The 14,021-nt window shown below is 43.1% G+C and overlaps 1 long non-coding RNA gene across 1 annotated transcript in view; it reads right to left on the bottom strand.

Annotated features, from left to right (window-relative positions):
- Positions 1 to 1,361: 1,361 nt before the first annotated feature.
- The window catches only part of LOC128830617 (uncharacterized), a 53,845-nt gene continuing 41,185 nt past the window's right edge, over positions 1,362 to 14,021 (bottom strand). Inside the window, exon 3 of the long non-coding RNA XR_008443616.1 lies at positions 1,362 to 2,765. This is a non-coding gene — a long non-coding RNA (uncharacterized LOC128830617). The remainder of the gene's footprint in view (positions 2,766 to 14,021) is intronic.

Below are 14,021 nucleotides of genomic sequence, written 5' to 3'. Positions count from 1 at the left end.
GAACTGTTTTTCACTGCTAGTGGATAGATGGTAGGTGAGCCTGCATGATAAATGCAGTTTACCATGTGAATATCACCACTTCATAAGTGGTGTATATAAATATATATTACCCCAGGAAAACCACATTTAGTGACAGTTAATGTTGTGGCAGGACACACTCCATCCACCCAAAATCTGAAAAGCAGGGACAGAAGGTAAGGGGACAGACTTGTGCATTCCTTTCCACCTTTATATTGCCTCCATCACTGCCAGTAATAAACACCAGCGCTCTCTGAGGCTTTCAATTCCATCTTCAACAGATGCACCAAAGCAATATGTACCCTGACTTCATCAAACTACCACTCTAATGCAAAACCCTAACAGGGTCTTCATGCTTTTATATCAGTTACATCTGACTTTCACATTGCGTGCTTTTGGCAAGTTATTTTGCCGTAAAACTGCTGAAGTCACTGTTGAGAATTTGTGTTAGAATGCCTGTGCTTATGGAGTGCATTATCTATAGCTTAGTATTTGGTCTTACTCTCATGTAAGTGATGATGTCCCCACCACAGCAGGTTCACCTTTGCGCACACATTATGGCTAAAACGTTTATTAAAAGTTCCATATACAAACAATCCTGGTGTATGTTGTGTATTTGGTTGTCCAAGTATATAACTGATATTCTAGGAATCAGCACACAAGGAGCAACAATGAGGCCAATAGCCAGGTCCCAGAGCATGTTAGATTTCTTGCAAAAGGGTACAAAGAAAAGTGAGACAAACCAGTGAACAACTGTCTAAAGGGATGACTTTTAAATTCTTGTTGTTCTCTCACTATCAATTAATTCTTCATCAAACCACCATGAGAAATTCCAAGAATACTCAGTTTATATTCCGTTGTGGGTTGTTGTTTTTTTTGGCATTTCAATGAGGTTTTTACAAAATTAAGATTTAAAGCTCCTGCTAAAGCTGAACTCTGTAACACAACCTTACTCATACTTCACCATAATATGTACCTATGCACAGAGATTAAACACACTCCATGGAGTATTCTAATTTAATCCTGCCCCACTAATTTATGTCATTTATTTGGAAAAGAAAATACTAGCTACATTTTAAAATTTACAGGTAGATGCAATTCTAGATTGTTACAGATAAATAAACCTTTTAAATCCTTGCCAACCTCTATTTAAATATATTTTTAATGTGCCTCTCTGCTTCCCTCTTCAACTACACCTCTACCTCGATATAACGCTGTCCTTGGGAGCCAAAAAATCTTACCGCGTTATAGGTGAAACTGCGTTATATCGAACTTGCTTTGATCCACCCTAGTGCGCAGCCCTGCCCTCCCCCCCCCCCCAAGCACTGCTTTACCGTGTTATATCGGGTCATGTTATATTGGGGTAGAGGTGTAGTTTTCATTACTGACACCACAACAGGAAACTAGCCTGCAAGAGAATGATCCGTGGGTGTGTAACACTAAGATAACCCTCCTGGGAAAGGTAGCATGCTGACAGTTAACTATGGCAAAGCACACTCTTTTGATTGTATGCATAATTATGTGACTTGGGAAGGATTATTTTCTCCCTCCTCCAATTGTAACTTTAAAGCAGTGCTGCCTAGTGGCTAGAGTAGGAGAGAGAGTCAGGCTTTGCCACTTACTTACAGTGACACCTTGGGCAACATCTCACAACATCTCAGTATTTCACTATATCCGTCTGGAAATTAGTATTGGGACAGAGATGGCAATTTCCTGGACAAACCTCATTTAATTAATTTTACGTATCACTGTGGGCCAAGTACTGTATGCATTTTCATGGGGGAAGGGAGACCACAGCCTTCCAGGAGCTAAGAACAGGGGGAAATGTGTAAGTAAATTGACTTGGCTTGTAACACCTCCAGAGAGGCACCATCGCCTGCAGTGACTCACATATACTGGTTCAAACTGGATTCCCTAGAGAACCAACCAACAAAGAAAGGACTTCTGGATAAATAGCCTGAGTTAAACTGATTCAGGGCCTGCTTTCTGATCAAGCAAACAAAAAGAACCTTCTATCCAAGGGAGGCCCCAATCCTTCCTGGGAAGAATTGGAAGGACTTGACCTATTCAGGGGTAGTCCTGCTCTTAACAAAAGGGGTGTTGAACTTGAAACTACAAACCCCACCAAGAGGTTTTTCTGAAGGACTGACCACCTGATAGAGCCCTTGTTGGAGTTGGGGTGATCTCTGGTAAGCTTATTAGCATGTGTGTAGGTTTTTTTATTGCTTTTAATAAGTTCTCTCTGCAATGCTTTCACCTTAAAAATAAATGTGTTGGTTTAGAAAGAGCTGTGTGATACTTATACTTGTGGGCAGTTATGCTGTTTATAGCCTCTGAAGAGAAAGCAAAATATAGATGCAGGTCTGCTGAGGCAGTCTGACTCATGGGGGAATTCACCCTGTAGGCAGGGAACAGGAAAACCCCTGGTCAGGAGAGGGAGAGACAGGTCTCTCTCAAGTAGGGTGACCAGATAGAAAGCGTGAAAAATCAGGACTGGGGGGGTAATAGGTGCCCCTATAAGAAAAGAGCCCCTATAAAATCAGGACATCTGGTCACCCTACTCCCAAGAGGTGACATCTGAGGAGCTGGGAACCTAGAGTGCCCTTGCTGAACTGCCAGGGGGAAATACAGGTGAGAGTTGTTCTGAACTGTGACAACTTCCATTATCCATTTCACAGTTGAGAAGTGAAAGCCAGATCTTCTCACACACTGCAGATCTTGTCCTTCGATGTGTCTGGGCGTGGAACCTTGAAATGAAGGTAAGTTAGGCAATCAATTATGAGAATTCCATGCAACAAACACATAATTAATGCAGTCTTCCTCTCAGCCTCCTGTTACACAATGAGTCACTTCACCTTGAAGTATGGTACTTTGCCTAAGCAAAGCTTAATTCTATTTTCCATTTCTTAGATGGATTTTCAGTTAACATGTATAGCAAAAGCAACCCATGAAAAGGTTTAGCTTGTATAGTTTTATTTTACACACTATTTTATTAGAGTTACAACTAAAACATCCAGCAGAACTACATTCACATCATTTCAGATACGTTCAGTATAATCTGCATGCATTTTGAGTGGCCCTCCCTGCTTGCACACACACTCACCTCCCTCCCAAGCTCATCTGGGGATCTTATTTTTTTATTGTTTGCATTTAAAATGAAGGTTAGAGGAAGTTATATTTATGCTAGAGAAATAAATTTAATTGAATTAATACAATATCACAATCAGTGACAGCTGCTGAATAGCTCCACTCCCTCGAATAAGAAGGGCATGCACCCTTCCTGGCTTCTCCCCAATCATTTGTACTCTGATTCCATCTGATGGGCTTCTGAGGATAAAAAGGAAAACCACCACAACAGAGATAAATCTCGGTGAATCAGTTTTTGTCAGAAGTGATGCTGTGTTGGTGTAGATGAAGGGAAGGCAATACATCACACACGTTGGCGGTTTGATGACTCCTTCCCCTCCAGTTCAACCTCTCAACCACAGGGCCCACCTGCCACAGAATTTTCATAGCAGTCAGGAATGGTTAGAGGAGAGACTGATCCCATGTCTGACTTATTTCTCGGCAAACTCTTGCTCACGTTTTGGTCTTAACTTTACTGCAGCGGGGGGGGCGGGGGGGGTGTGGTAAGGTGTGTCCTTAACTCAAGTTATCTAACTACAGTTAATTGATGTTAAATAAAATCCTAGTGAAGACAAGGCAGCTTGTAATTTTCACATGAGTTAGCAGGTTAAGTTAAAGCCTATGGGGGAAGAAACTGTGCCCCTAACATCCCAAATTAAAGGATTCACTGGTATCTGGTAGTGAGTTTCAGTTGGCCTAAACAGTTCAAAGTGCTCCAATAAATGAATTGGAAACTGTATCTGATGTGTGTCATTGTAAGGGGTCATTGGAAAACTAACACACTGATCATTAATATTCTTGCAAAGTGTACATATGATAAACAGCCAAGGGACCATACAAATATGAAGGAAATATAGAACTAAAATGTGTTTACCAGACAAGTCTGGGGAGCAGGTAAACAGGCTTCTCCCAGCCAAAGGACAGGTTGGGGCCCCCTACCAGGTGTCATCAGTGTAGATGAGCAATCACATGTTGTAATGGGTTGTGCTCACCACTGTGGGGCCTCCTGCTGGTTACTCCTGGAATTAGCTCTGTCTGTCAGCAGGGCACCCTCCTCTTGTGGTGTCTCACTCTCCGTCACTGCTTCTCCACTGTCTCCGCTGTCCATGGGGACCCGTGTTGCTCAGGGACCACGGAATCCTCTTCAGGGCATGGCCCTCTGGCTGTGCCCCAGTTCTTGTCTCCCCACTTCCAGGGGAACCAGCAGTCCATCACTCAGCCTCTCACCATAGTGGCTAATTGCAGCCCCTAGTCCAGCTCCTCAGTCAGGGGCAAACTGGAGTCCTTTGGCTGGCTACTTCCTTTGGCAGCTAGTGGGGCAAAGGGGGGCCCCAGGCCCACCCACTACTCTGGGTACCCTATAGCTAGCAGCCACTCACTACCTCTCCTTCCCCTCTCACTATCTGCTTTCCCTGGGCCACTTCCCCAAAGCTCCAGCACCTACTCAGCCCTCATATCAAAGCCTCAGTCTGGGAACCAGCCAGGCTAGAGCTCCGCTTACTCCCCTAACACTGCCCAGCACTGCTCTGTCCACTTCTCCCTCCAGGCAGCCAGTCCTTCTCCCTCACACTCCAAGGAGAAACTGAGCTCAGCTTTGCCCTGCAGCCCTTCTTATAGGGCCTAGCCTGGCCCTAATTGGCTGCTTCTAAGCCTTCCTCTGATTGGCTGGGATCTACGGCACCACTCCAAGGGCTGCTATTAACCTTTTGACAGCTAGTGAGGGGCAGCTGCCCCCTTACACATGTCAAGTGGCCACTGATTTGCCTTTTAGCAAACACCAGTGAAGTAAGAAACCAGCATGGAATTTCTTTCACCAACAAACTCCATGTCTTCTTCCTCACAGCTTGGATGAAGTTTACTTTGGGGGGTAACCTTCAGAAAACTCCATTTCAAAGGTTCATTAGACTATGAAGAGGGGCAAAGAACCCCAAGGTATGTTTCACCTAAGAAGACAAAGGAACTTTGGATTTTGTGGGAGATCCTGATCAGAGAGGTGGTCAGCCATCATGCTGGAAGGTCATGTGGTAAAAATCTTACCTTGAACCAAGACTGTAGTTTTGCTAAGTCTTAGCCTCTAGAAAACATTTTTCACTTTTATTTCCTTGTAACCTTTTTATAACTTTATTCTTTATACTTGAACTCACTTAAAATCCTATCATTTTTTGCTAATAAGCTTGTTTTGCTTTTAATCTAAACCAGAGATGCTCAGACCTCAGTATCAGAGGGGTAGCCATGTTAGTCTGAATCTGGAAAAAGCAACAGAGGGTCCTGTGGCACCTTTAAGACTAACAGAAGTATTGGGAGCATAAGCATCTTCTTGCATCTGAAGAAGTGTGGTTCTTACCCACGAAAGCTTATGCTCCCAATACTTCTGTTAGTCTGAAAGGTGCCACAGGACTCTCTGTTGCTCAGACCTCAGTGGCTCAGGAGCGATCAACATTACCCAAAAGACCCACAGTAGTGTGAATTCATTGTTTCATTTACTATATATATATATAATTCTCACAGCAAAATGACTGACCAAACATTATTATTTTATCAACTACAATTGGTTAATAACATAGTAAAAGCATCCTAACTGGTTAATAACTTATATTGGTTAATAATTAAATCGCACAGTGATTTCATAGCATGTGCTGCAAAGAGCCGCAGGAGACATATTAAAGAGCCACTTGCAGCATGGGAGCCCCAGTCTGAGTAGCACTGATCTAAACTATCCAGTGCTGTGTTTGAATTGAAGTGATCATTAACGCCAGTTAAAGGGGTAAGTTATGCATTTTGTCTCTTTAGAGGAGCAAACAAACCTTATTCCTCTGAATGGTCCAGGAAAGGACTGGACATTGCAGAACACACAGTTTGGGGGGGGAGGGGGGATTTGGGACTGGGAGGTCTTGGGCCCATCTTGCTGGGGTAAACAAGGCTTTTGGAGGCCAGAGTGTGACTGTGCTATAACAAGCAGGCTTCTGGAGTCAGAGCTGGTCCAAGGCAGCTTATCACACAGATGCTCAGTACTCGCTTATATGCTGGCTGGGAGCAACCAGAAAAGGGAACCACAGCAGCAGAGCATTTTAAGGCATTCAGGGTTATGGGGGAAATGATGACACAACCCTTCCTGGGTCTGTATTACACCCCAGAATGTGGCAGAAAACTAGTCTGTAACTTGACCAGCTAACTTATGTGAAAACTACAAATTGCCTAGTCGTTATTAGGCTTGTACCTTGCATTAACTCAAGTTAGCTAGCTTGAGTTAAGAGCACACCTTTTTTCGCGGTGAAGTTATGGCCTTCAACCATTTTTGACGGTTTTGCTCTCCTCTGTAGCAGGCAGTTCAGGGTCCCTACAGTAGGGGAGTGTATAGATTTTATTTGCTTCTTTTCTGAACTAAAGGAAGATAATAAAACAGAGAGAGAAAGAACGTGGCAGAGATATTCAGTGACAGGTGTGATTGCTGCTATTTCCATGACTGCCAAATGAGTAAGTAGTGGAGAGACTTTTAAAAGGTGTTACCAGATCCTAAACATAGGGTCATGTTCTTGGTTGTTTTTTTTTTTTTTTTTTTTAATCCACCTATTTCTGTATCATACAAGGCTGCACACATCCTGGAAAAGCCATTGAAGGGCTCCCACACTGTGAAACACTGGCACCTTTTTTTATTAATTGAACCTGTCTCAGGGCTAATCTGAATCTTTTCAAACTCCTATGCAACTCAGGATTCAGCAGCATTGAAATGTTGCAGGAAAAGTCTGTGCTGAGTCTATATTCAAATCTGACCAAACTTGGTGGAATTTAACTCCTTCTCTTCGATGCTAGCCTGTATATAAAGTAATAATTCCATCTCCATGGGAAAAGTAGGTTATATATTTCATCTTTGTGAGTTGTAGCTTATAGCAAGAATATAATAATACTTTGGCTCACTGGCCCACTCCTTTCAATACTGAACAAAGTTATTCACAATTGTATCAAGAGCAAGTTGGGAAAAAGCCTATCAAAATCACTATGCAAAGGTTGGCATAGAAGCAGCATAATGCTTTGCCACAAGGGAGATCACAAGGGAGATTTATCTAGGTATTTATACCATATGCATCGCCATGGTAACTGAATGCCTTACAAAATGTAGACGTTATATACAGAAGGAGTTCTGCTATTCTCTCCCTCTGCCCTTCCACCTGGTGGTCAGATTTTTATAGATGCTTCTACACAGGTGCTGGAACTAAGGGTGCTGCCGCACCTCCTGGCTTGAAGTGGTTTCCATTGTAGTAAGATGAGACCCTGAAATATAAACCCTTATCAAAGGCCCAGTATGAGGCCTGAGGCCTGAACTAAAGTAATGGTCAAGACTTTGCTAACATAAAGCAAAGTTAAGCTGTCAGCCAGAGGCAGGCCCCGCTCACAGAAGCTGGCAAGGAAAGGGCTGATGCTGCAAAAAGAGACATACCTAAAGGTACTGGACACCAGATATCAGAACATTTACATACTTGTACATTCCACACACAACAAGGAACAAGCTGACCCATCCTAAAGACAGGGCCAAAAGGGTAATATGACGGATAGAGTTGTTTTGTTCGAACCAATATGTACGAGGTGAGAGGCGGCACCTTACTACGTAGTGGGGTTGTACCTTGCTACATAGAGGGGTTGCACCTCAATACATCAGGAGTGATGTGTAACTTGTTTGTACCTGTGTATAAGAATGCATCCCTGAGTGGATATCTTTGTCCAGCCTAGGGGACAGTGGAAAGTCCTGCCACTGACTGAGCTGAGTCCATTGCCAGGGGGCACATATTTGTAGTACGTCCTGTAGAGTAAAGTCTAGAGGGAACTATTACTGTGCTTCGTTTGACAATAAACCTGGCCAACGTGCCTTCGTACCTTACTAGAGTCTGTGGTCATTGGGGGTTCTCTTGGGATCTGCTGTGTCAGCTATCTGAGCAGAGCTGGGGCAGCACACAGAGGGAACACACACACGCAGCCGATTGATATCAACATTGAACAGAGCAGAGCACCACACCGGTAGCGTCTGACAACATCCATTATATGTGGGATTTACAGTTTGGTTCAATGGCTCTCAGCACCCACACTCTACAAATTGTTCCAGCCACTCTGTACTTCTATTGTGAGAAAGCTAGGTGATTGTAGTGAGTGGTGCAGATCACTCTGAAATCAGTGAGGTTTGCTCTCATTCTGCTCAGACTTTCCATTGACTTCACTGTGCATGGAATCAAACCCTTGCACCGAGTTCTACAATCATGGGCCAGATAATAATAAAACCCTCTCTTTAACACTCGCAAGTGTGGCTGGCAATTTTCATAGGCACCTTAGCAATACCCAAGACAGAGGAACATAGTTGTTGTGGGAGGTCACCAAATTCTAGCTTATATGCTCATCTCTTGCTTCCCAAGCTGGCAATACGAAGAATAGGCTCATTCCCTATGATGGAGATAAGCAACTCCATTGATCTCTTCTGCCAGATGCATTGAGCAGTAATCATAGAATATCAGGATTGGAAGGAGATAATCTAGTCCAACCACCTGTTCAAAGCAGGGCTAATCCCCAGACAGATTTTTACCCCAGTTCCCTAAATGGCCCCCCTCAAGCATTGAGCTCATAACCCTGGGTTTAGCAGGCCAATGCTCAAACCACTGAGCTATCTTTCCTGCCTCATTTAAGGGAATCATTGGTGTGACACAAGGCTTGTGAAGGAGCGAAAGGAGGCAATGGCCAGGAGGAATACTCAGAGCTTTGAAAAAAGCAACAGAGGGTCCTGTGGCACCTTTAAGACTAACAGAAGTATTGGGAGAATACTTCAGATGCAAGAAGTGAGGTTCTTACCCACGAAAGCTTATGCTCCCAATACTTCTGTTAGTCTTAAAGGTGCCACAGGACTCTCTGTTGCTTTTTACAGATTCAGACTAACACGGCTATCCCTCTGATACTCAGAGCTTTGAGAGGAGCTTGGAGGATCCTCTCACACACATACAGGGGAAATTAATATTCAACTATGGACCTTTCTGCATGGTACAAATATTTCCTGCTTCTTTACAGAAAACATTGCCTGGTGAAAGCATAAGAGTCTGAGGCAGGCGGGTGTTCTTGTCTGACACTGAGGGCAACAACACTAACTTCTCAAGGGCATTGTAAGGCCAGTTCATTAGTGTATGCACAATTCTTGGGAGATTGCATCAGATACACACCTGTCACTGGGCTTGACTTCACTTGAACATTAATACATACTAGGCTTGGATCCAACAGGGTTTACCCAAGATGAGGTGACACAGTGTTAAACATAACTAGTCCCTGTCTACACTGAATACAAAGTTGTGGTTAATAGGACTCTTGTTATGTTCTAACATAACTTAATTTTCTAGTGAAAACAACCCATTGTGGCTTTTCAGAGGCAAATATCTGAAAATGCTACACCTATTTTTATGGCAATCTAATGCACTGACAGAAAAGATTTGGGGTCAAGCCCCTAGCTTGCTAGGGTAGTAGTGGTCAGGAGAATTGTGGAAGCAAGGTACTCATTCTTAAGGAGCAGGAATATTATACTTTTCTCCCTTGAGATCTTCTTTTACCAAAGTAAGAAATTGCACTGACATACTCCAAAGAGCTGCACCTATTTCTAAGTGACAAATGGAGGATTTATGCAAGGCCAGAGAGGTAATATAGGGATAGGAAGTCTGAGAGAATTTAACCAAGGGGAAATTAGGTTACGTTCACTGTACATTGTTGTTTATCTGAATTAGTTAGTATAATGGGTAGAATAAGATTGATATTATGAGCATAGTACTTTTTTGGCTGTAGCTCCACACTTAAGTAGGCACAAAGAAGGACCAAACATTGCTGCCTAGAGATCTGATATTTTATACACAGTATGATTCCTAATTGCTTGAATAATACTGCACAGTAAGAGTTATTTCTCACTGCCTGAGATATAATAACCTCTTGGAATATCATGTAGTTGATGATCTATTGGGAGCATTTTTGCATGAGCTGTATTCCCAAAAAGCTAAGCATTCAGAAAAATGAATCCGTAGAAAGTGGTAAAATAAGTTCCAGCAGCTGAATGAGAGGACTCCTCAGAATTTATATATAGATCCTTTTTCTTAAACACCCACAGTCCCCATATTAACAACAGTGATTCAGAAAAACATCCAGCAGAGCCCTGAAGCAAACTATTGTGCGTAATCTTTGCACAATTCATTTAAAAAGAAGCATTGTTTAAAAGAATGGAATGAACATTACAAGACACTTTCTCAATAAAGCTGTTTTGCAGTACACTATCTTTATTTGGACAGGAAGCTTCCTACTGTTGCTATTTTTAATACACCATCTTAATTTGTTTTGCATCACGGCATTAGTAAAAACAGATTTTCCTTTAGAAAAAAAAAAATGGAGCAATTCATCCAGAAACCACAAAGCTTAATGTTCAGAAGAACTGAGTGAGCCTGAAAAGTGTAATAGGGTCAAAGTCAAATACCCATAGTCTGTGATAAAGTAGCTTGTACTTGAGCTAAGCCTTTTCACTTTACGAGCAAGTCAGATGTTTGCCACCTAAATCTACAACCATATTTTGCTTTCAGGTTCATGTGGGGCCACTCCCATTGACTTCAGCCAACAGCAAGAGTTGAGGAGAGTAGAATTTAACCCAGAGCATGCATACTTTGTCACTCATCTTATCTTACCTTACAGCCACAGCCTCTTTTCAACATTTCCCTTTGAGAGTCCATCCACATTAGGAAAAGGGGTTTAGTTTAGTTTTAACCGCTTGTTAGCTAATAGATGGTAACTAATGTGCGATAAAATCCTAATGTGGACAAGGCAGGTTGTAGCTTTCACACATGTTATTTATGTCAAGGTTAACACTAAGGGTACGTCTACACTGCATTTTAAAACCCTCAACAGTGAGTCGCAGAACCTGGGTCTACAGATTCAAACTTGCAGGACTCATGCGATGGTGCTAAACCAGCTGTATAGATTATGACACCCTGGAACCGCAATATTCACCATTGTCATGTAATTAGGATATGTTTTGTACACAGTATGCTTTGTAAAGTATCATTCTAAAAGTCTTAATTTGCTAGACAAAGGGCGGGCAAACTACGGCCCGGGGGCCACATCCAGCCCTTCATATGTTTTAATCCGGCCCTCATGCTCCCACAGGGGAGCAGGGTCCGGGGCTTGCCCTGCTCCGCATGACTCCCCGGAAGCAGCGGCATGTCCCCACTCCAGCTCTTATGTGTAGGGGCAGCCAGGGGCTCTGCACACTGCCCCCGCCCCAACCACCGCCCCCGCAGCTCCCATTGGCCGGGTACTGCGAGCTTACAGAGTACTTAATACCAACAGCTGAGCTTGCACAGGGGTGAGGGTGAGAAAGGGGAAGTTGCAGAGAGAGACAGTTGCAAACAGACACAATGCTGGTACTGGAGGTGGGTGCCTAGTACTAACAAGGCTACACACATGGGCGGGGCCACACCAGGCTGTTTGGGAGGCACAGCCTTCCCCAGCCTATTATACCCGTCACTCATGGCCAAACCTTTCCTCCTGCTTTACTAGAGAAAAGCAGTAGCACAATTGTAAGAAAGATGCCACGCAGCCAAGCACACACTGTTACAATAACAGAGGCTGGGCTTTTCTACTGCTGTCGTACAACTGGGTATTTCAGTTTTATATGTCAGGTGCTGATGGTGTTGGGGCTGTCCATGTAGCTCAGGCACGTAAGTGTATAGAATGCCAAATTACCCCCCTCCGCCAAAATAGCCCCAAAGTACTTTCCAGTGTATTAGGGTTACCAAGTCTGACCAAGCAACTGGTGTTATAGGACTTCCTCTAAATGCCTCGTCTCAAACAATGGTGAAGGAAGTTTCTAAAACACCAGGCAATGTACTCAGTGTTAAGTGTGACTAGGGTGACCAGATGTCCCGATTTTATAGGGACAGTCCTGATTTTTGGGTCTTTTTCTTATATAGGCTCCTATTACCCCCCACCCCCTGTCCCGATTTTTGACACTTGCTGTCTGGTCACCCTGAGTGTGACCAATTGTTGGCTCATGTACATGGTGGGAACTGAATGGACTGCATGGAGCAAGAACTTTCCTAGGTGGAAACTGACAGTAACTCTCCTGCGCTTCACAGAAACAACAGGTCTGATTTTCCCCCCCCCCCTCTAGCATTAGTGAGGAGAATAAACGGGTGTCTAGGAGAGTGGATGTAGCTAGTCAAAATAAAAGTCAGGTAAGGAGTCACAATACTTCTTTTTGGAAGACAAATTGCAGGCTGTGGGGTGAGTGAGGAGGTCAGCCCTTGCTGAACATTACTATATAGGGAGAAATCCTGGTGAAGTCAATGGCAAAACTCCTGTTGACTTTAATGGAGCCCAGATGTCACCTAAAGACTTTGAAAACATTTGCAGCAGTTGCTTGTACTGGGACTAAGGCCTTTTTTGAACTTTGGATCTTGCTCTTTTCAAAATGAATCCCATGCTCAATAAATCTGCCATACTGAAGCCCTCTCTTTATCTACAGAATACCTAAAGTGCATGCATTAGTAGAGCACGCCTCCCTATACTGCGCCCTGCTAGTGTGCCTCATCTCTGATCAGGGCCAGCTTTTGTGGTAAGAGGACAGCCTCTATACCCACTCAATCATTGTCTTACATGCAGAAACTGCTAACAAAGACAATGGTGTTTTTAGTGATGTGGCCAAGTAGCCACTAGAAACTGAATTATGTTATCAGATGGTAATTTATGTGAAATAAGTTCAGAGTGGTTTTCAGAAAGGTACAAGTCTGGGATGAATTCAAATTAGGGACATACTGTGCAGGTGAAAAGTTTTATTCCATTATCAGCCCCTTCTGAATCAAAAACCCCTGGGGTGAATCCAGGAAGAATGGGAGTGTCAGTCTCAAGGGAGATCCATTGCTCAGTGAGGTGGAACTTCCAGTAACTCTCTCATATCTCAGGTCAGAGCTAGCAAGCCTCTGGTCAGTGTACCATAAAGCTATGGCTCACATCATGAGAGGCTTTACCACTGACTAGAGCAGGAAAATACTTTTCTTCTCCAAAACCCCATGCGTGCCACAATTAGACACATTAACAAGCTCAGAGTTGCAAGATGGAAGGGGCCCTGGCACTAGCAATCTTTCTTTATGTGTTCTCACAACATAGAGGGTATTGGTTGTACCCCATATATGTATCCGTTGTTGTGGAGAAATGCATTTAAAATTATACTGTGTTCGACTGCAATTGCTGAATAGTATGGGACATTGTGTAGTGCTGCAAAATCATAATGAAAGACCCTATTGTAATGCACGCTACTTATGGGACACAAAATAGCTATAAGACTTATATGCTCATGATCTCACTCAACACTACATTCACAATTTTTGCAGCTATTTCTTTTGGCGTTGTTCCTATTAAAAGAGCGCTTGGAAAAAAAAGTCACAATGAAAGCCATGTTTGCTTTTTAAAGGAAAGGCAGTAAAGGGAGTGGAGAGAAATAAGTATAATAGAACTCCCATCTAGGGTGACCAGATGTCCTGTTTTTATAGGGACAGTCCCAAATTTTGTGTCTTTTCCTTATATAGGCACCTATTACCCCCCACCCTCTGTCCCGATTTTTCACATTTGCTGTCTGGTCACCCTACCCCCATCACAGTCTTCACTAAAGCATTGCTGCAACCGGTGTGTTATAGCTATTGAGCTCAATGTTTTTATTTATCATGATCCGCAGTTCGTACCATTTGTGTCCAGTAATTCAACAATTAGCAGTAAATAAATAAAAAGTGCTAACACATAAATAGATTCTGAGGAAAAAAAACAAAGTTTGTAAAACTTGATGTGGGCAGTGCAGAGGTAAAAAGGAAATCAGGGGAATAAACAGC

This window comes from Malaclemys terrapin, chromosome 1, assembly GCF_027887155.1.
Source record: "Malaclemys terrapin pileata isolate rMalTer1 chromosome 1, rMalTer1.hap1, whole genome shotgun sequence".
NCBI classification, from domain to species: Eukaryota; Metazoa; Chordata; order Testudines; family Emydidae; genus Malaclemys; species Malaclemys terrapin.
Note: the sequence above shows the minus strand (reverse complement) of the source record. Positions and strands in the feature narration are given on the sequence as shown.